At 33.2% G+C, this 24,313-nt stretch overlaps 1 long non-coding RNA gene and 1 pseudogene across 2 annotated transcripts; both read left to right on the forward strand.

The window, feature by feature from the left end:
- Positions 1–273: 273 nt before the first annotated feature.
- Positions 274–16,009, forward strand: LOC143237776 (sulfotransferase ssu-1-like; annotated as a pseudogene). The gene is made up of 2 exons (XR_013020260.1): positions 274–682; positions 15,285–16,009. The product of XR_013020260.1 is annotated as a sulfotransferase ssu-1-like (transcript).
- LOC143237787 (uncharacterized) lies at positions 11,473–15,100 on the forward strand. Its single transcript, XR_013020276.1, has 2 exons — positions 11,473–11,588; positions 14,764–15,100. It is a non-coding gene; the product is annotated as an uncharacterized LOC143237787 (long non-coding RNA).
- Positions 16,010–24,313: the final 8,304 nt, after the last annotated feature.

Genomic DNA, 24,313 nt, shown 5'->3' on the forward strand with positions numbered 1-24,313 from the left:
ATTATTATGTTACTGATATTCTTGATATGAAATTTTTGTATTTTAAAACAAAAACGTAATATGATAAAAATATTAATTGATAACTTTTAAAATCAGTTATATATCTCACATATTTAATTTTAATACATTTAATGTTATTTTCAGATTTGGTACACAAAGACAGAAATGAATAGCAAAAAACATCAAAACGTTCAAGATCGAAGACGATTCAAAAACACGTACAAAAGATTCCTTTACATACAGTTGAGGGTTTACCTATTCCAACATCATCTTTACTCCTGAAAACTTACGATCAGCAATCTCCTACAAAGCTAGACCAGAAGACGTTTTTATTGTAACTTATCCCAAATGTGGAACCACCTGGATGCAGTACATTGTATGGGAAATAATCAATGAAGGGGCTCCACTGCCTTCTTTTGATGACATGAATATGAAATACACTCCTTTCTTGGAACTCACAGGAGGAGAAGTGGCAGAAACCATGAAACCACCAAGACTTTTGAAAGTTCATCTTCCTTACCATCTCACACCGCATCATCCCGATGCTAAGTATATTTTGGTGGCTCGTAATCCCTTCGATTGCTGTGTGTCTTTTTACCATCACACCAAGAAGATAAAGAACTGTTATCATTTCGAAGATGGAACTTTCGATGACTTTTTCGAATGCTTCATTCGAGGGGAAGTTCATTATGGAGACTTTTGATCATCTTCTTTCCTGGTGGCCACATCGTCAGGACCCTAATGTCTTTTCACTACTTACGAAGAAATGAAGTTGAATCCAGAGAACAGCGTGATGAATGTAGCCAAATTCTTGGGAAACAATTACTGGGAGAAACTCAGAGATGATAAAGATATATTAAATAAGATATTAGAAAACACCGGTTTCAACACCATGAAGGAAAAACTACAATACAATATTGGTCACGATGGTGATAGTGACCAGAAAGTTGAATTTTTTCGTAAAGGACAAGTTGGAGAGTGGAAAGAGAATTTTTCAGACGAGCAGTATCGTAGACTAAAGAAACACATGATGCAGAAAACAGAAGGAACTGATATTCCACAGTTGTGGAAAGATCTCTGACTTGAGATTATTAACTGATTTTTAAATCAATGAAAAATTCATTATAATAATGCTTTTCTATATATAGTTATAAACTGAAGGACGGGAATAATTAACATGGTGTATTAGACGTTCTCTCACTTTAAAGTTTTTCATATGTATCTATATCCAGAAGTATATATTGTGACTTGGTTTGAACTGGTTCAAACATCATATGTCATTTTTATAAGTTTTATACATTATTTTATAAAATTATTCAAATTATATACATGTATACATTCCGTATATATAAACTTGAAAATATATATTAAAATAAACATTCTTTGTAAACTTATAGAACAATGTGTACGAATTTCTTAATTTGTGTTTCGACACTTAGAACACCGGTACTGTCACCGTGTTGAGTTTGGCTTTAATTCCTGCTACCGATATTCAGGTTTGGAAAGCGTCATTATATTAGTATCTCTCAATAGATAAGTCGATCGGTTTGTCATTTTTATTCCACCAATCAGCTCGAGGTGTGTTTTGTAGTAGAGGTGACTGGAAAGTATCTCGTGTTGTGTAATAGGCTTGGTTTGGTTTGTTTTGAATTTCGCGCAAAGTTACACTAGGGCTATCTGCGCTAGCCGTTCCTAATTTAGCAGTGTAAGACTAGAGAGAAGGCAGCCTCTCATAACCACTCATTGCGAACTCTTGGGCTACTCTTTTACGAACAAATACTGGGATTGGCCGTCACATTATAACGCTCCCACGTGGAATAGGCTTAACCTCTCGATAATAAAAATGCCCACATCAGATTCGTTCAGAAGTCTATGTACGTAACCTCTCACATGAACAATCTATGGAAGAAGGTCGCTGAATTGTTTCAGTTACATTTAATACATAACACTGTCTATACGTGTTATCAAATACAACAACCAAAAGAAAAGTTTAACTCGTAAAGCACGAGTTTTCCTTTTAAGATAAATTAAAACAATATGTATGGTGTTGCTAGATACCATTTTATTCACCGCTTTGGACCGATATTTACGTAACATTTAAAGAATGTGCAGAATTTACGCTACAAATTTATTCCTGTGATTTATTCAGAAGTTAAAATATTTAAGATACTAAAGATAAGTACACATCCAAACTGTCCTACAATTCACTATATGCTGCATTTTCTAAAAGCGAGAATTCCACCCCTCATCAGGACAATGGCAAGTGAAAAGCATAACAAAGCCAGCTTCATGTAGCGAACATGTATATAACAGGTGCGGTATTTTTGGTTGTAATTCGTTCACAACTGGTAAATTGAATGTTAAATTGGACTTGTTATTTAGTTTAGGAAGTCTTTATGAGTTGAAGCCATCACGATTACGTCATAGTAAGATTGGCGAATCAGAGCCAAGTAGAATTGTAACAAACTTATGTGTATTTTCAAGATGGAAGTGCGCGTTTATAGAAAATTATTAGGGATAAATACAGTTTCTAGCATAGAAATCAGTGTTAATAAAATATATTTTAAGATCAAACATATTTTTCAGTTACATATATTTTTACACGAAGGTTAAAGAAACATCTATAAGGTTAGTTCACTAACCCTAAATACATTTATTTATTGCTGTGACGTTTAACACAGAAACATAAAGACATAAAGGAATGAAAAACTGAAACAATTTGTAAAGGATACACAACGGTACAAAATAAATGGAAAATGTCTGAAGTAATAACTCCCAAAAATATTAAAAATATTTTATTTGTGAAACAAAACAAGTAACGCAGATGAAAAACCATACAGCTAAAAAAAATAAAAATGGAGGCAGAGTATGAATGCAATGACCAAGAACCAAATATCACGACCACCCACCGTTTGGGTACCTCCCGAATATCACGACCACCCACCGTTTGGGTTTTTTGTATTCGTTCGTTATTGTTATAAAGTGCTAATACTTCTCCCATATATAATTGATGCAGACATAAAAGTTGATTATTTTCATTTGTATTTACATATATGTAATAGATAATTGTAAAATATTAAATTGTTATACACAAAAGAAAACAGGTATAACTGATCAGAGTGCAAAACATTTCACATACATCCCACTGTTTGCATCAAGTTGTGGGGAAATATCTGCTTAGACAAAAAGGTGGAAGAGGGTAAATCAGAAATAGAACGAACTTCTTTCTTTGTTTGTTGTTAAATGCAGAGATACACAATTGGTTTTCTGTGCTATACCCCTTACGGGTATCGAAACTTGGTTTTTAGCATTATAAGCCTTTAGATTTTTGTTGAACCACGGGATGGGGTAGTGGAGGGGAATAAACTAGCATTTTATTACAATGGACCGATTATATGTAATACTGTGACTCCCCCTTCTGACCACCTGGAGAACTGAAATGCTTACTTCAGGGCATAAGTTTAAGATATCATCCATAGTGATTTGTCATAACCTATTTAATTTTTGTTTTTCTCATTTATCATCTGTTTTTCTTCTTTTCTTGATAAAAAAATATTCCAACATCATGACGAAGACAATAAAAGGCAACACGGATGTAAATCTTTTCGGGTTCCGAATCATGTGTTTTATGTGTGTAACAAGAGAATTGAGGTCAAATTTGGGAGACGATGCATCCCCATCGGTTTGTATGGATCTTACTTCGATATATATGAAATCTTAAAATGAAATTTCTCTCATTGTGGTCTGCTCTTTCGTATTTTGTGAAAAGAAATGGAAGTATAAATACTTTCACTTGATTGAAATCGAAATCTAATATCACTTTTTAAGTCAGTGTCACATAAAATGACATGTTTATACATTAAATAGCCTTGAGAACATTAGTCTGATTACATATGGATTTGTTCTTTTAATCTTCATTAATTTTTTCTTCTGTATCTTATTTCTGTAGATTATTCTTAGTATGGCAGTGACGTTCTTATGCCACATTCTTAGATCGGTTATCTCAATGACTCTATGCTTCCTTCAGTATTTGTAGAATCCACACTTAATAACAGTTGATTGATTTTTTATAGTATTCTACAGTTACGGTCGTCTGTTCGTAAACGTTGGGTTTATTTGCAATTCAGTGAAAGAGACACATCACCTTCACTTACTAAGCCTATAAATTCAGTGAGAGAGACACATAACCTTCACTTACTAAGCCTACTGCTTGTCGGAATTTTTGTTTTCTCTGAAGGACGTGATTTTCTTCAAATTTTTGTTATAAATTAAAGATGGAATCTGAAACATCTGATACAGCACTAAAAATTAAAATGAGAAATCGATTATTAGGGAATAGAAATAAATCAAATGAAAACCTGTTCCATTCAGTACCAATAAAATCAAATTGAAAAAAAATCGGAACAGCAGACGATGTTCGGCATAACATTAGTTTTTGTTGTCAGGTTTTCTAGTAATATGATATTTTACAAGTGTCTTCTTTTTACTGTTTCTAGATATGTTCGTTTGTCATTGACCTAATTGTTATGGTTACATCAGTTGAACAGTATAATTTTCACCCCGTTTGCTCGCTATACATTATAGGTATAAAGTTTGTTTTGAATTAAACACAAAGTTACACCATGGGCTACTTGTGCTGTGCCCACCACGGGTATCGAAACCCGGTTTTTACTGTGTGTAAGTCCGCAATACCACTGGGAGGCTATTGATATAGAATACAGAGCAATATAAATACTTTAAAGTTTTTAGCAAACTTAGGCCTATGTTTATTTTGTATAGTATTTAACGTTTGAAAGAAATTATTTTTCGTAGAAATTAATGTCTTCAAGGAAGTGGTATCACCAAGGATATTGCGTATCTCTGAAATATATGAAATTAAATTTTATTTTATTCTAAATAAAATTAACTTATTTTTCGAGGTGTAGTGGGTTGATACTTTATTATTATTATTTTTAATAATGCTGTTGAATATCTTTTCATATTATAGCTTCAAAGTGGCGAATATAAAATAGGTTTAATACGTGTAGCGGAACGTTAGGCTTAGCTTTATTTCAACACGGTGGTAAGTCCAAAAACAGAATAAATACGTCATTTTATTAAATAAATATAATCTAAACACTAGTTTATTGTGTTCTGTCGTTTTCTCTGTTAACTTCTTCATTTGAACTCTAATTCCATTAATTCAAATTAATATCGTGATATCTTTGAAAGTTTATTGGTATAACATGCAAATCACGTTAAATTATTAATAAATATATTTTATTATTAACATGACGTATACACGAAGGACTTGTTATCAAGTTATATTTCTAAGTTTTCTGTAATTAAAGATAAACTCAATTACTTTAGTATGAAAACAAAACAATGATAAAAATAATTTTTTTTTAAATGATAGACTTAACAGTAATAGTGTTGATAATAATAATCTGCTGGTATTTGTTATTGAGTTTTTTGGGTATTTATTTCGGGCTATAAATAAAACTTATAAATACATTGGTTAAGACTAGTGTAGGACTTAAGTGTTCACAGTATGTTAGGTGTAACTAAGTAATGGGTGCAATGAGTGGGTGATATTTGGGAAGATCTACAATTTTTATGTGTAGTTTGAAGGAGAACTTGGAGGTTATCATAATTAAAACAATGGCAGTAGATAAAACAGTGTAGCAGGATTTTAAGAGGAGATTTAACTTTTACGTTTAAGGAATACATCAGTTAACACTGACTTTCAGTATATTAGAGTAATATGAGGGTTAAACATACTGGGCTCGGTTATAATGAGCCCATTCTGCTGAGCAACAAATTTCAGCCCTTGGCTTCTACAGACGAGGAGCTGATGGAGGGAAGGAAAACCAATGGGCCAAAGATGGATGTGGTTGTAGTTGTAGGTGATTACTTGACAAGGTATGTAGACAGAATAGTCTATGTGGTAAACAAGGAGAAAGTAATCAAATTGGATATAACTGCCAGAACAAGAGAAATTATAAAAGGGACCAGATGTGAAGTTTTTTGTGCAGCATATAGGTGCCAACTATGTAAAAAAGGTAAGTCGGAGGAGCTATTTAATAAGTATAAGAGGTTGAGAAAGGCATTTCAAGAAAAGACCATAACATAATTTTCTCAGGAATACTGCCCAGAATTAATTGTGGAGATAAAGTTTGTAAGTAGGGTTAAACGCTAGGCTTAGGTTAGTATTTAAGAATTAGCCAGTTGGACTTGTGGCATTAGTTTAGTGAAATAAATGAACTTTTTGGAATGGATGATTTACATTTAAATAAGAGACTGGCTTACTTGGTAAGGCTATTAACACAGCTGTAAGGGAAGTTTAAAACTGGGACTAGATAGTGGTGAGGGTAATGAAAACCAAATGCACAAAGAAAAGTTTAGTGTGGGAAATAAGTATAGGAATAGTTATAATAATAGGCTTAATTGTAACTGTTGTAGTGTTATAAGTATAAGAAATAAAATAGATGACATCAGAGCATAATGACTTTAGATATAATAGAAGTAACTGAAACATGCTTGATAACGATGAGCCCAGGGCTTGGTCTAAGGACCTTTACTCTTTTTGATTTACATCAATCACATTGATGAAAGAATGATTAATAAAGCTCTTAAATGTACTGATCATGTTGAGGTATTTGGTGTTGCTGCCTGTAAAGAGGATACTGTTATTTTACAAAAGGATTTAGATCATTTACTGAGTTGGGTAAATAAATGGTAGGTGGGTTTTAATTATAATAAATGTAAGATAATGCTCGTTTGTTTGTTTTGAATTTCGCGCAAAGCTACTCGAGGGCTATCTGCACTAGCCGTCACTAATTTAGCAGTGTAAGACTAGAGGGAAGGCAGCTAGTCATCATCACCCACCGCCAACTCTTGGGCTACTCTTTTACCAACAAATAGTGGTATTGACCATCACATTATAACACCCCGATAGCTTAAAGGGTGAGCATGTTTGGTGCAACCAGGATTCGAACCTGCGACCCTCAGATTACGAGTCAAATGCCTTAACGCACTTGGACATGCCGGGCACATAAGATACTGCATGTGAACTATCATAATTTGAATTATAAATATATATTGCATTAGAATAACATAAACAGTGTTATGAAAGAAAGGAATCTTCTTGTAATGGTTGACCGGTCTCTTAAGCCATCCAATCAGTGTGCTGTTGTTTGTGATAGAGCAAATAGGATTTTAGGTTGTATGTACAGAAATATTGAATACAAATCTAAAGAGATTATAATTTCACTTTGTAGGTTACTGGTTACATCACATTTTAAATATTGTGTTTAGTCTTTGACTCCTTACCTCAGGACAAACATTGAATTGTTGGAAAGAGTTACTAGAATTGTACCAGGAATGTAGCGGTTGTCATATGAGGAGAGGTTGAATCTCTCAAGTGCTTTATGTATATATATTTTCAGAATAAAAAAGATGCTTGATGGAGGTATAACGAGTAACTTAAACAGTTTCTAATACAAATAGTATAAATCTGGTTCAGTTTCTTATGGAGAGAAGATAATGGTTGATATTTTAGAGAGTGACAATGATGGACACAACTACTTTAGTAGGTTCACATTATTTGAAGATTAGTTTTGACATATAACACAAAATATAAATGACAAGTTGTAAATAAAGGCACTACTTTTATGATTCAGTTTTCAATAAGGTCTTAGGATTCTAAAACATTCATTTAAACAAAGTAAAATGGCATGATTTTAATTCACAGTATTCTATAACATTTACAATAACATTGTTGTTAATATACAAATGAAAATAATTATTTGAACTTCAGGTTATAAAATTATGTTACTTCCAACAAATATGAATATGGGAAAAGGATTGTTTATTCAAATTCGAAACATTGATTAGTTTCTTTGAGTGTGAAGGGCTAAATTAGCCCATTGTGCTTATAAAGTTATTTGGATTTTGGTTCTTTCAAGTTTCTATCTTTGATATTTCTAAATTTCATAAGCTGATCTTGTTACAAATATTGAACTACACTTAAAAAGTTGTACTTACGTAGCTTATAATCTACTGTTCTTAACTCTGGCTTTATTATTAGTTAGAAACAAGTTTTGATGCTGTTTAACTTGTAGAATGCTCTGTCTATAAGTACTACCATATTATTAATATTAAGGCCTAACAAACAGTTTAGCACTAACTGAAGGAAGGTTTGCTCCTGAACTATGGTAATCACTTCAAAAATGTTAAGAAACATTTTTTTGTCTACAGATGTCACTGTGGGGAAACATAAGTGTATTATAAAAATAAAACATAATTTGTGATTGAGTCACACATAAAAACACAAGTAAATACATTATGAACCAATAGGTATCTAAAACATGGAACTTCTATCATTATCAGAGACCAATATTCGACTGTAATTTGAAGATTCTTTTGAAAATTCGAATAAACCACCATGAAATGAGTTCAGGTTTTATGTATTTACCACTAGTTTGAAAATATCTACTAAGTGTTTGTTAATAATACAGAATTCTAATAAATGTAGCTAAAAGCAACTACAACGTATTACATGAATATAGATAAAATAGTAAGTGTGGCCAAGTGATGTTGTTGTTAGAATATACAACAGTAAGCGTTGGAAGAGTCGAGTGGCGTTGTTGTTAGTACATACAACAGTAAGCGTTGGAAGGATCAAGTGACGTTGTTGTGAGTATATACAACAGTAAGCGTTGGAAGGGTTAAGTGACGTTGTTGTTAGTATATACAACAGTAAGCGTTGGAAGAGTCGAGTGACGTTGTTGTTCGTACATACAACAGTAAGCGTTGGAAGAGTCGAGTGGCGTTGTAGTCAGTACATACAACAGTAAGCGTTGGAAGAGTCGAGTGCGTTGTTGTTCGTACATAAAACAGTTGGAAGAAGTGACGTTGTTGTTATACAACAGTAAGCGTTGGAAGAGTCGAGTGATGTTGTTGTTAGTATATACAACAGTAAGTGTTGAAAGGGTTGATGTTGTTAGTATATACAACAGTAAGCGTTGGAAGGGTCGAATGACGTTGTTGTTAAGTGTTACAAGTAATGTTGTTAGTATATACAACAGTAAGCGTTGGAAGAGTCGAGTGACGTTGTTGTTAGTATATACAACAATAAGCGTTGAAAAGTCGAGTGACGTTGTTTCTACATACAACAGTAAGCGTTGGAAGAATCGAGTGGCGTTGTAGTTAGTACATACAACAGTAAGCGTTGGAAGAGTCGAGTGACGTTGTTGTTAGTACATACAATAGTGAGTCGTAAATAGATACTTTGAAAAAAACGATATACGTTCCTGGCCCGTCGAAGTTAGTTCCATGTCCTAAGAGGAGGGCAGTACGCCATAATTCCTTCCCACAGTTTAGTGTATGCGTCCTGAGAAAGTAATAAATGACTGTAAAACACATTCCCCCGCGGCTCTGAAGAACCCTAAGTCCAATATCCGCTCTTCATTTTGTAATACCCGTCTATGGATTTTTGCCCTCGCTTGAACTTCAATAAATCCTCATTGCTGTTGAACTTCAATAAATCCTCATTGCTCTTGAACTTCAATAAATCCTCATTACTCATGAACTTCAATAAATCCTCATTGCTCTTGAACTTCAATAAATCCTCATTGCTCCTGAACTTCAATAAATCCTCATTGCTCTTGAACTTCAATAAATCCTCATTTCTCTTGAACTTCAATAAATCCTCATTTCTCTTGAACTTCAATAAATCCTCATTGCTCTTCCCCTTTTATCAAGTTCTCTTATTATATTTTAGTCTCCCTGGTTTTATTAAATCATGAGTGAAGCAAAGAGAAAGAAATTTCTGACTATCCCCGGTTACATTTGTCCGTAAGCTTCTGTTTGGGGTCAAATAACACTTTGTAACAAAATTTTTACTTTTTCTTGTTCCTGGACAGAAAGTGTTATTTCCCAATTGATTATGTCTAAAGTAAATGGAAAAGACCTATTGTTTCTTCAAACTTTGCTTTTCTTACCTGGGTAATGAAATTTTCAAATTTACCCATTTTCCAAAACATTCGAGGTAGATTCAAGTGCTGAGAAGCTGATAGAGAATATTCCTGCACTTACAAGAATTTTCAAGAACTTTCTAGAATGTTCTAGAACTTTCCATAGTAATATATACAGGGACTCACCACTTCAGTTTAGTTCTAGCTGTCTGAGTGAACACATAGACCTATCTGATTTTATCAGAGATGGCATCAGGAAGCTGCAAGCATTCTCCAGACGCATCCAGAAGCCTCAAAGCTGTGCTGCGAATTCATACCGCTAGAAACCGGGTTTCGATACCCGTGATGGGCAGATCACAGATATCGCATTTTGTAAAGTTTCTCCTTCACTGCAAACCAACAAGTGTATTGAAACTCCTTTGTTAACATGATATTAAATCTGCACTATCGTACAAAGGGAAAAGACGTTGTCACGGTATGTCACAAGTAATGCTAACAGTTTTAAAACGTGAAACAAGTTGTGGTACTGTACCTGCGTACCTTCAAAATCACTCAATAACTATCTTAGTTTATATAGTCTCCACATGTCTCAAGAGTTCTGGATATGTTATTATTAATACGTGACAGGTGTTTCACTTATTCCCATTTCAAGAAATCAGCGAAGGTTACACATGAAGTTGTCTTTGATTTTCATTGTCAGTTGACCTATACAGTGGATAGGTAGTCAGTACGTACACGAGCGGTAAACATTATCATTCTGTTTGACAGTTTCTGATTTAAAAACAAATACCGAAATTTTGTCTCCGTAACATTTGTATGATTGCTATGTTGTTGATATAGCCAGTTTATTGTCACAGCAGTAGACATGTCATCAGGTCCGTCACAGATAACGTAGACCACTAACGTTTTTATTTTATTCGTGCCAGCTGTTTAGTTTTAAAAGGAAACATTTCTCAACTGGGGTGCAACTCAGAATTATTAGCATGAATCTCAGACCTGCACGTGAAGTTGAGTTTTTACTAAAGTGGGCTAATTCATTTTAAGTAAAGTGGACTTTATAATAACACTAGTTGGATAGCAGTACAGGTTTCAGTTTGTTCTCGAGAGCTCGTGAAGATAGAGATGTCAACATGAAGAGAAAGAAGTTGTTAGTTTCCGATAGTTATCCCAGATATCAATAACTACCGACGACAGACATTGATGGCTCACATGTTGTATATGCGGGTTACAGAGTCGTTCTTTGTGTCACCAACAAATTTTAAGACTTGCATACTTTATTACTGCGCTTTCAGGATATAATCAACATGCTTCACGTACATACAGTGCTCTTGACAACACGTTAAAAGTGTAATTATTAATTATACGTGTTGTATTGATTGTCATATTTCAAGTTTTAATTTCATAGTAATTTCTCATGCCTAACAGTAACATGTTTCAATATTGCTCCACAAGTTGGAGTTTTTATTCCTGATTTGTTTATACCGTACAGGTATGTGTGAGTAATGTTAGGTTGCGAAATCGGGCAATTAGTTTAGTACAGGTGTGTATATGATGCACCTAGCAGGTTTTGCATCGATTGTCTTGAGTCTTCTCTGTTTAACTGTTTGTTTCATACCATAGAACAAGTGGAACGTAAGTATATATCTCGAATTTTCTAGAGAAATAGGGAAATAAATAATGAATAAAAACACCATAGTTATTCAGTTAATGATTCATGTAGTTAGACAATGCATTAGCTTAGAATTTGCTTTGTTGATAGGAGAAAATTTATCAAATAAGTGACTGTTCAGTTGTATTTGTAAGTTATGATTATCACTCAGTTATCGGTTCCTTGGTAATTTTGAAGGCTTACAATGCTAAAATCTGATGTTCGATTCCCCGTATTGACACAGTATTTAGTCCAATGTGGCTTTTCTCTCAAACAACCAAACCTTATCTATTACTAATTAATTACTAAATAGTGTAATCTGTAAAACTTTCAGTTCAAGAAATAAAATGCTTTACCTTCCATTAAACTTGGTTTGAATTTCGCACAAAGCTCCATGAGAGCTATCTGCGCTAGCCATTCCTAATTTTGCAATGTAAGATTAGAGGCAGCTAGTCATCAACACCCACAGCCAACTCTTGGGCTACTCTTTTACCAGCAAATAGTGGGATTGACCGTCACGTATAACGCCCTCACAGCTGAAAGGGCAAACATTATTAGTGTGACACGGATTCGAACCCGTGACCTTCTAATTACGAGTCGAGGGCTTTAACCACCTGGCCATGCAGGGCCTCCATTAAGTAGACTGTGAAATGTTTTATTATTAACTCAATAATAAAAAGCCAAATGACAAAAACTGGTACAATATTCTACAGGATATTAGTTTATGTTACAAAAGTATATTATGACGGAATATTAAATTACTCAAACTCATTAATTTGTCATAATATCAGCTTTATATTCTGTATGATATTATGAAGTATATTTTCTATATTTATTAAACATTAAATGCTTTATGAGAAATGTGTGCAATACGGTTGTTGTCTTAACTTTGATGACGTCAAAAGGCCTGGATTGTTATATATATTTATATAAACTTTCTGTTAATACAATGATTGAAATAATGGGCCTCATTAATTGACTTACAGAAAGACTTCAGTTGGTATTATGCAATGGTTCTGAAGTTTGACTTAAATACATGTCTTGTGCATTATTACTGAAAATTTTCCATTACAGAAAGTTAACAGAATCTCTGTTGTCTATATGAAATTTAATAATTATAAAAATTGAAGTATTTAAAAATCTACATTAAACAAAAGTTTATAGTTGCGTAAAGAACTATACCTGTTTGCCTACCACTAGTATATTTATATGACCTTCATTTAACATAGATAATCGCGTGTATATTAACTTAATACGTACACAAACAGGCAGAAAACGACGGGGAAATGTAAGTTACGTCTAATTAGGTTGATATAAGTTTACTCTAAGTCTAATCCATTATGATGTTTATAATAAGATAAATCATAATGAAAGAGGGCCTACTTCTAAATTTTTCACAAACTTATAATATGATGTACCTAACATATTAAGAAAACGTGCAGATTTTAAGAAATCCTGCGTCATCCAGTTAGGCCTACCATAATGTTATAACGCACTGCTTAGGACAGCGTCACTTGCCAACCCTTTCCACACCAAAGACTGGCAATATGGCGGTGACGAACTTGTGGTTTCCAAACACTGGCTCAGAAGTAGGGCAAGCCGGAGTGTATTACAGTTCATATGATGTAAGAGGCCGTTTGAGAAAGGTTGATCTGCGAATAAAGTTTTCCTTTTCACGATATCGGACAATGGTCTACATACGAGCGTGTTGTCCTTCAACATTGAATATGAATTATCTGCGTGCGTCACTAAGTGGTTAACCAATAGTATTTAGGGGGAATCTGTAGATTTACGTTTCAAAGATTTAGTTGTCATATTCCCTTCTTCACGTGTACTGTATACGGTACACGTTTAATTAACAGACATTTCCACTCATGTATAAAACTGCACTGACAGCCATTTTAGCCTTAGGTGCGACTGAGCATGCGTGAATAAGTGGCACCTGGTAGATATATATGATGGAAAATTTTTAAAATATTTTGTGAGTATCCCAATTCTCGGATTAAGTTTAACCATATTTGTTGTTTCGGTTCTTAGATATAAACATTGTTTAACGAATTCCAGCTAATGAATTTTGTTCTCTCTCTATTTTTGTTTGATACAGTTAGAAGTTGTACAAAATATCAAATTAACAGTCCAGTACTGAACTTGATCCATCACAGCTGTGGAACAATAATCTTAATGTTTTCAATATCTGCTGCTGTATGTAAACCTACCAATATATTTTCATGACTCTTATTAGTGCACCTAAGAGTTTCTTATCACGGTGCCTTCTGTACACTATCTATCCTCAGAGGGATAGCGGCATGTTTCCATAATTACAACGCCAGAAACTGGGTTTTGATACCCGTGATGGTCAGAGCAAAGATAACCCATTTGAAATTGAAAACAAAAGACTCATCACAAAACACAGCTGTTCCCAGCCCCTTAGTTACACTTCTGGTTTTACCATAGCTGATTCTGGTTTTAAAGTTGTACATGATGTTATATTTCCAAATTTAGTATCTTGATTGTCATTATTAACACACAATTTAATATCTCTGCTTGTTAAATAAATGTTAATCATGCCGTCTCTAATTTTGTATGTAGTAACGTGAAAATTATGTGTATGTTTGAGATTGTGATGTACGTTTCGAACTATAGCCATCGGTATTTAATTGTCCTTTGTTTTAATGTTATTTTATAACAATTTTCAAATTTTCCGACTGTGTGACCATTAATTAGGTTTAGGTTATTATTGTAATGAATATACAAATGTTTAATTTGTTAGGCTAATTACAGTTCTCAGATCATTCTTGTAACTAATATAGAAGAGCTTCATTTGATAGTCTGATTACAGTAGTTAGATCGTTTTTGTAACAAATATACAAGAGTTTAGTTTGTTAGTCTAATTAAAATTATTAGAACAAATATAGAACTTTAATTATTTCGCTTCATTACAATTATTAGATAATTGTTGTTATGAATATAAAGGTGTTTGATTTGACAGCCTTATTACGATTATTATGTTACTGATATTCTTGATATGAAATTTTTGTATTTTAAAACAAAAACGTAATATGATAAAAATATTAATTGATAACTTTTAAAATCAGTTATATATCTCACATATTTAATTTTAATACATTTAATTTCATTTTCAGATTTGGTACACAAAAGACAAAAATGAATAGCAAAAACATCAAAACGTTCAAGATCGAAGACGATTCAAGAAACACGTACAAAAAGATCCCTTTACATACAGTTGAGGGTTTACCTTTTCCAGTATCATTTTTACTCCTGAAAACTTACGATCAGCAATCTCCTATAAAGCTAGACCAGAAGACATTTTATTGTTACTTATCCCAAATGTGGAACCACCTGGATGCAGTACATTGTATGGGAAATAATCAATGAAGGGGCTCCACTGCCTTCTTTTGATGACATGAATATGAAATACACTCCTTTCTTGGAACTCACAGGAGGAGAAGTGGCAGAAACCATGAAACCACCAAGACTTTTGAAAGTTCATCTTCCTTACCATCTCATACCGCATCATCCCGATGCTAAGTATATTTTGGTGGCTCGTAATCCCTTCGATTGTTGTGTGTCTTTTACCATCACACCAAGAAGATAAAGAACCACTATCATTTCGAAGATGGAACTTTCGATGACTTTTTCGAATGCTTCATTCGAGGGAGGTTCATTATGGAGACTTTTTTGATCATCTTCTTTCCTGGTGGCCACATCGTCAGGACCCTAATGTCTTTTTCACTACTTACGAAGAAATGAAGTTGAATCCAGAGAACAGCGTGATGAATGTAGCCAAATTCTTGGGAAACAATTACTGGGAGAAACTCAGAGATGATAAAGATATATTAAATAAGATATTAGAAAACACCGGTTTCAACACCATGAAGGAAAAACTACATAATACAATATTGGTCACGATGGTGATAGTGACCAGAAAGTTGAATTTTTTCGTAAAGGACAAGTTGGAGAGTGGAAAGAGAATTTTTCAGACGAGCAGTATCGTAGACTAAAGAAACACATGATGCAGAAAACAGAAGGAACTGATATTCCACAGTTGTGGAAAGATCTCTGACTTGAGATTATTAACTGATTTTTAAATCAATGAAAAATTCATTATAATAATGCTTTTCTATATATAGTTATAAACTGAAGGACGGGAATAATTAACATGGTGTATTAGACGTTCTCTCACTTTAAAGTTTTTCATATGTATCTATATCCAGAAGTATATATAGTGACTTGGTTTGAACTGGTTCAAACATCATATGTTATTTTTATAAGTTTTATACATTATTTTATAAAATTATTCAAATTATATACATGTATACATTCCGTATATATAAACTTGAAAATATATATTAAAATAAACATTCTTTGTAAACTTATAGAAAAATGTGTACGAATTTCTTAATTTGTGTTTCGACACTTAGAACACCGGTACTGTCACCGTGTTGAGTTTGGCTTTAATTCCTGCTACCGATATTCAGGTTTGGAAAGCGTCATTATATTAGTATCTCTCAATAGATAAGTCGATCGGTTTGTCATTTTTATTCCACCAATCAGCTCGAGGTGTGTTTTGTAGTAGAGGTGACTGGAAAGTATCTCGTGTTGTGTAATAGGCTTGGTTTGGTTTGTTTAGAATTTCGCGCAAAGTTACACTAGGGCTATCTGCGCTAGCCGTTCCTAATTTAGCAGTGTAAGACTAGAGAGAAGGCAGCCTCTCATAACCACTCATTGCGAACTCTTGGGCTACTCTTTTACGAACAAATACTGGGATTGGCCGTCATATTATAACGCTCCCACCTGGAATAGGCTTAACCTCTCGATAATAAAAATGCCCACATCAGATTCGTTCAGAAGTCTATGTACGTAACCTCTCACATGAACAATCTATGGAAGAAGGTCACTGAATTGTTTTAGTTACATTTAATACATAACACTGTCTATACGTGTTATCAAATACAACAACCAAAAGAAAAGTTTAACTCGTAAAGCACGAGTTTTCCTTTTAAGATAAATTAAAACAATATGTATGGTGTTGCTAGATACCATTTTATTCACCGCTTTGGACCGATATTTACGTAACATTTAAAGAATGTGCAGAATTTACGCTACAAATTTATTCCTGTGATTTATTCAGAAGTCAAAATATTTAAGATGCTAAAGATAAGTACACATCCAAACTGTCCTACAATTCACTATATGCTGCATTTTCTAAAAGCGAGAATTCCACCCCTCATCAGGACAATGGCAAGTGAAAAGCATAACAAAGCCAGCTTCATGTAGCGAACATGTATATAACAGGTGCGGTATTTTTGGTTGTAATTCGTTCACAACTGGTAAATTGAATGTTAAATTGGACTTGTTATTTAGTTTAGGAAGTCTTTATGAGTTGAAGCCATCACGATTACGTCATAGTAAGATTGGCGAATCAGAGCCAAGTAGAATTGTAACAAACTTATGTGTATTTTCAAGATGGAAGTGCGCGTTTATAGAAAATTATTAGGGATAAATACAGTTTCTAGCATAGAAATCAGTGTTAATAAAATATATTTTAAGATCAAACATATTTTTCAGTTACATAGGTTTTACACGAAGGTTAAAGAAACATCTATAAGGTTAGTTCACTAACCCTAAATACATTTATTTATTGCTGTGACGTTTAACACAGAAACATAAAGACATAAAGGAATGAAAAACTGAAACAATTTGTAAAGGATACACAACGGTACAAAATAAATGGAAAATGTCTGAAGTAATAACTCCCAAAAATATTAAAAATATTTTATTTGTGAAACAAAACAAGTAACGCAGATGAAAAACCATACAGCTAAAAAAAAAAAAAAAAATGGAGGCAGAGTATGAATGCAATGATCAAGAACCAAATACTGTTTGGGTGCATCCGAATACCACCCGCACTGTTTGGGTACCTCCCAAATATCACGACCACCCACCGTTTGGGTTTTTTTGTATTCGTTCGTTATTGTTATAAAGTGCTAATACTTCTCCCATATATAATTGATGCAGACATAAAAGTTGATTATTTTCATTTGTATTTACATATATGTAATAGATAATTGTAAAATATTAAATTGTTATACACAAAAGAAAACAGGTATAACTGATCAGAGTGCAAAACATTTCACATACATCCCACTGTTTGCATCAAGTTGTGGGGAAATATCTGCTTAGACAAAAAGGTGGAAGAGGGTAAATCAGAAATAGAACGAACTTCTTTCTTTATTTGTTGTTAAATGCAGAGATACACAATTGGTTTTCTGTGCTATACCCCTTACGGGTATCGAAACTTGGTTTTTAGCATTATAAGCCTTTAGATTTTTGTTGAACCACGGGATGGGGTAGTGGAGGGGAATAAACTAGCATTTTATTACAATGGACCGATTATATGTAATACTGTGACTCCCCCTTCTGACCACCTGGAGAACTGAAATACTTACTTCAGGGCATAAGTTTAAGATATCATCCATAGTGATTTGTCATAACCTATTTAATTTTTGTTTTTCTCATTTATCATCTGTTTTTCTTCTTTTCTTGATAAAAAAATATTCCAACATCATGACGAAGACAATAAAAGGCAACACGGATGTAAATCTTTTCGGGTTCCGAATCATGTGTTTTATGTGTGTAACAAGAGAATTGAGGTCAAATTTGGGAGACGATGCATCCCCATCGGTTTGTATGGATCTTACTTCGATATATATGAAATCTTAAAATGAAATTTCTCTCATTGTGGTCTGCTCTTTCGTATTTTGTGAAATGGAAGTATAAATACTTTCACTTGATTGAAATCGAAATCTAATATCACTTTTTAAGTCAGTGTCACATAAAATGACATGTTTATACATTAAATAGCCTTGAGAACATTAGTCTGATTACATATGGATTTGTTCTTTTAATCTTCATTAATTTTTTTCTTCTGTATCGTATTTCTGTAGATTATTCTCAGTATGACAGTGACGTTCTTATGCCACATTCTTAGATCGGCTATCTCAATGACTCTATGCTTCCTTCAGTATTTGTAGAATCTACACTTAATAACAGTTGATTGATTTTTATAGTATTCTACAGTTACGGTCGTCTGTTCGTAAACGTTGGGTTTATTTGCAATTCAGTGAAAGAGACACATCACCTTCACTTACTAAGCCTATAAATTCAGTGAGAGATACACATAACCTTCACTTGCAAAGCCGACTGCTTGTCGGAATTTTTGTTTTCTCTAAAGTACGTGATTTTCTTCAATTTTTTGTTATAAATTAAAGATGGAATCTGAAACATCTGATACAGCACTAAAAATTAAAATGAGAAATCGATTATTAGGGAATAGAAATAAATCAAATGAAAACCTGTTCCATTCAGTACCAATAAAATCAAATTAGAAAAAAAATCGGAACATCAGACGATGTTCGGCATAACATTAGTTTTTGTTGTCAGGTTTTCTGGTAATATGATATTTTACAAGTGTCTTCTTTTTACTGTTTATAGATATGTTCGTTTGTCATTGACCTAATTGTTATGGTTACATCAGTTGAACAGTATAATTTTCACCCCGTTTGCTAGCTATCATTATAGGTATAGTTTGTTTTGAATTAAGCACAAAGTTACACCATGGGCTATCTGCGCTCTGCCCACCACGGGTATCGAAACCCGGTTTTTACTACTGTGTGTAAGTCCGCAAACATACCACTGGGAGGCTATTGATATAGAATACAGAGCAATATAAATACTTTAAAGTTTTTAGCAAACTTAGGCCTATGTTTATTTTGTATAGTATTTAACGTTTGAAAGAAATTATTTTTTCGTAGAAATTAATGTCTTCAAGGAAGTGGTATCACCAAGGTTATTGCGTATCTCTGAAATATATGAAATTAAATTTTATTTTATTCTAAATAAAATTAACTTATTTTCGAGGTGTAGTGGGTTGATACTTTATTATTATTATTTTTAATAATGCTGTTGAATATCTTTTCATATTATAGCTTCAAAGTGGAGAATATAAAATAGGTTTAATACGTGTAGCGGAACGTTAGGCTTAGCTTTATTTCAACACGGTGGTAAGTCAAAAAACAGAATAAATACGTCATTTTATTAAATAAATATAATCTAAACACTAGTTTATTGTGTTCTGTCGTTTTCTCTGTTAACTTCTTCATTTGAACTCTAATTCCATTAATTCAAATTAATATCGTGATATCTTTGAAAGTTTATTGGTATAACATGCAAATCACGTTAAATTATTAATAAATATATTTTATTATTAACATGACGTATACACGAAGGACTTGTTATCAAGTTATATTTCTAAGTTTTCTGTAATTAAAGATAAACTCAATTACTTTAGTATGAAAACAAAACAATGATAAAAATAATTTTTTTTTAAATGATAGACTTAACAGTAATAGTGTTGATAATAATAATCTGCTGGTATTTGTTATTGAGTTTTTTGGGTATTTATTTCGGGCTATAAATAAAACTTATAAATACATTGGTTAAGACTAGTGTAGGACTTAAGTGTTCACAGTTTGTTAAGTGTAACTAAGTAATGGGTGCAATGAGTGGGTGTTATTTGGGAAGATGTACAATTTTTATGTGTAGTTTGAAGGAGAACTTGGAGGTTATCATAATTAAAACAAAGGCAGTAGATAAAACAGTGTAGCAGGATTTTAAGAGGAGATTTAACTTTTACGTTTAAGGAATACATCAGTTAACACTGACTTTCAGTAAGTTAGAGTAATATGAGGGTTAAACATACTGGGCTCGGTTATAATGAGCCCATTCTGCTGAGCAACAAATTTCAGCCCTTGGCTTCTACAGACGAGGAGATGATGGAGGGGAAGGAAAACCAATGGGCCAAAGATGGATGTGGTTGTAGTTGTAGGTGGTTACTTGACAAGGTATGTAGACAGAATAGTCTATGTGGCAAACAAGGAGAAAGTAATCAAATTGGATATAACTGACAGAACAAGAGAAATTATAAAAGGGACCGGATATGAAGTTTTTTGTGCAGCATATAGGTGCCAACTATGTAAAAAAGGTAAGTCGGAGGAGCTATTTAATAAGTATAAGAGGTTGAGAAAGGCATTTCAAGAAAAAGACCATGACATAATTTTCTCAGGAATACTGCCCAGAATTAATTGTGGAGATAAAGTTTGTAAGTAGGGTTAAACGCTAGGCTTAGGTTAGTATTTAAGAATTAGCTAGTTGGACTTGTGGCATTAGTTTAGTGAAATAAATGAACTTTTTGGAATGGATGATTTACATTTAAATAAGAGACTGGCTTACTTGGTAAGGCTATTAACACAGCTGTAAGGGAAGTTTAAAACTGGGACTAGATAGTGGTGAGGGTCATGAAAAACTAAATGCACAAAGAAAAGTTTAGTGTGGGAAATAAGTATAGGAATAGTTATAATAATAGGCTTAATTGTAACTGTTGTAGTGTTATAAGTATAAGAAATAAAATAGATGACATCAGAGCATAATGACTTTAGATATAATAGAAGTAACTGAAACATGCTTGATAACGATGAGCCCAGGGCTTGGTCTAAGGACCTATACTCTTTTTGATTTACATCAATCACATTGATGAAAGAATGATTAATAAAGCTCTTAAATGTGCTGATCATGTTGAGGTATTTGGTGTTGCTGCCTGAAAAGAGGGTACTGTTATTTTACAAAAAGGATTTAGATCATTTACTGAGTTGGGTAAATAAATGGTAGGTGGGTTTTAATTATAATAAATGTAAGATAATGCTTGTTTGTTTGTTTTGAATTTCGCACAAAGCTACTCGAGGGCTATCTGCACTAGCCGTCACTAATTTAGCAGTGTAAGCCTAGAGGGAAGGCAGCTAGTCATCACCACCCACCGCCAAATCTTGGGGTACTCTTTTACCAACAAATAGTTGGATTGACCATCATCATTATAACACCCCGATGGCTTAAAGGGTGAGCATGTTTGGTGCAACCAGGATTCGAACCTGCGACCCTCAGATTACGAGTCAAATGCCTTAACGCACTTGGCCATGCCGGGCACATAAGATACTGCATGTGAACTATCATAATTTGAATTATAAATATATATTGCATTAGAATAACATAAACAGTGTTATGAAAGAAAGGAATCTTCTTGTAATGGTTGACCGATCTCTTAATCCATCCAATCAGTGTGCTGTTGTTTCTGATAGAGCAAATAGGATTTTAGGTTGTATGTACAGAAATATTGAATACAAATCTAAAGAGATTATAATTTCACTTTGTAGGTTACTGGTTACATCACATTTTAAATATTGTGTTTAGTCTTTGACTCCTTACCTCAGGAAAAACATTGAATTGTTGGAAAGAGTTACTAGAATTGTACCAGGGATGTAGCGGTTGTCATATGAGGAGAGGTTGAATCTCTCAAGTGCTTTATGTATATATATTTTCAGAATAAAAAGATGCTTGATGAGGGTGTAACGAGCAACTTAAATAGTTTCTAATACAAATAATATAAATCTGGTTTAGTTTCATATGGAGAGAAGATAATGGTTGATATTTTAGAGAGTGACAATGATGGACACAACTACTTTAGTAGGTTCACATTATTTGAAGATTAGTTTTGACATATAACACAAAATATAAATGACAAGTTGTAAATAAAGCCACTACTTTTATGATTCAGTTTTCAATAAGGTCTTAGGATTCTAAAACATTCATTTAAACAAAGTAAAATGGCATGATTTTAATTCACAGTATTCTATAACATTTACAATAACATTGTTGTTAATATACAAATGAAAATAATTATTTGAACTTCAGGTTATAAAATTATGTTACTTCCAACAAATATGAATATGGGAAAAGGATTGTTTATTCAAATTCGAAACATTGATTAGTTTCTTTGAGTGTGAAGGGCTAAATTAGCCCATTGTGCTTATTAAGTTATTTGGATTTTGGTTCTTTCATGTTTCTATTTTTGATATTTCTAAATTTCATAAGCTGATCTTGTTACAAATATTGAACTACACTTAAAAAGTTGTACTTACGTAGCTTATAATCTACTGTTCTTAACTCTGGATTTTTTATTAGTTAGAAACAAGTTTTGATGCTCTTTAACTTGTAGAATGCTCTGTCTATAAGTACTACCAAATTATTAATATTAAGGCCTAACAAACAGTTTAGCACTAACTGAAGGAAGGTTTGCTCCTGAACTATGGTAATCACTTCAAAAATGTTAAGAAACATTTTTGTCTACAGATGTCACTGTGAGGAAACATAATTTTTTTTATAAAAATAAAAAATAATTTGTGATTGAGTCACACACAAAAACACCGGTAAATACATTATGTAACCAATAGTTATCTAAAACATGGAACTTCTATCATTATCAGAGACCAATATTTGACTGTAATTTGAAGATTCTTTTTGAAAATTCAGAATAAACCACCATGAAATGAGTTCAGGTTTTATGTATTTACCACTAGTTTGAAAATATCTACTAAGTGTTTGTTAATAATACAGAATTCTAATAAATGTAGCTAAAAGCAACTACAACGTATTACATGAATATAGATAAAATAGTAAGTGTGGCCAAGTGATGTTGTTGTTAGAATATACAACAGTAAGCGTTGGAAGACTCGAGTGATAGCGTTGTTGTTCGTACATACAACAGTAAGCGTTGGAAGGATCAAGTGATGTAGTTGTTAGTATATACAACAGTAAGTGTTGGAAGGGTTAAGTGATGTTGTTGTTAGTATATACAACAGTAAGCGTTGGAAGGGTCAAGTGACGTTGTTGTTAGTATATACAACAGTAAGCGTTGGAAGGGTCAAGTGACGTTGTTAGTACATACAACAGTAAGTGTTGGAAGGGTCAATTGATGTTGTTGTTAGATCAAGTGATGTAGTTGTTATATATAACAGTAAGCGTTGGAAGGTACATCAGTAAGCGTTGGAAGGGTGACGTTGTTGTTAGTATATACAACAGTAAGTGTTGGAAGGGTCAAGTGACGTTGTTAGTATATACAACAGTAAGTGTTGGAAGGGTCAATTGATGATGTTGTTAGGTACAGTAAGCGTACAACAGTAAGACTCGATTGGAAGAGTCGAGTGACGTTGTTGTGAGTATATACAACAGTAAGAGTTGGAAGAGTCGAGTGACGTTGTTGTTAGTACATAGAACAGTGAGTCAATAAATAGATACTTTGAAAAAACGATATATGTTCCTGGCCGTCGAAGTTAGTTCCATGTCCTAAGAGGAGGTCAGTACGGCTTAATTCCTTCCACAGTTTAGTCTATGCGTCCTGAGAAAGTAATAAATGACTGTAAACACATTCCCCCGCGGCTCTGAAGGACCCTAAGTCCAATATCGTCTCTCTTCATTTTGTAATACCCGTCTATGGATTTTTGCCTCGCTTGAACTTCAATAAATCCTCATTGCTGTTGAACTTCAATAAATCCTCATTGCTCTTGAACTTCAATAAATTCTCATTACTCTTGTACTTCAATAAATCCTCATTGCTCCTGAACTTCAATAAATCCTCATTGCTCTTGAACTTCAATAAATCCTCATTGCTCTTGAACTTCAATAAATCATCATTGCTCTTGAACTTCAATAAATCATCATTTCTCTTGAACTTCAATAAATCCTCATTACTCTTGAACTTCAATAAATCCTCATTTCTCTTGAACATCAATAAATCCTT

The sequence above is a fragment of the Tachypleus tridentatus genome, chromosome 2, assembly GCF_004210375.1.
Source record: "Tachypleus tridentatus isolate NWPU-2018 chromosome 2, ASM421037v1, whole genome shotgun sequence".
Classification (NCBI taxonomy): Eukaryota; Metazoa; Arthropoda; class Merostomata; order Xiphosura; family Limulidae; genus Tachypleus; species Tachypleus tridentatus.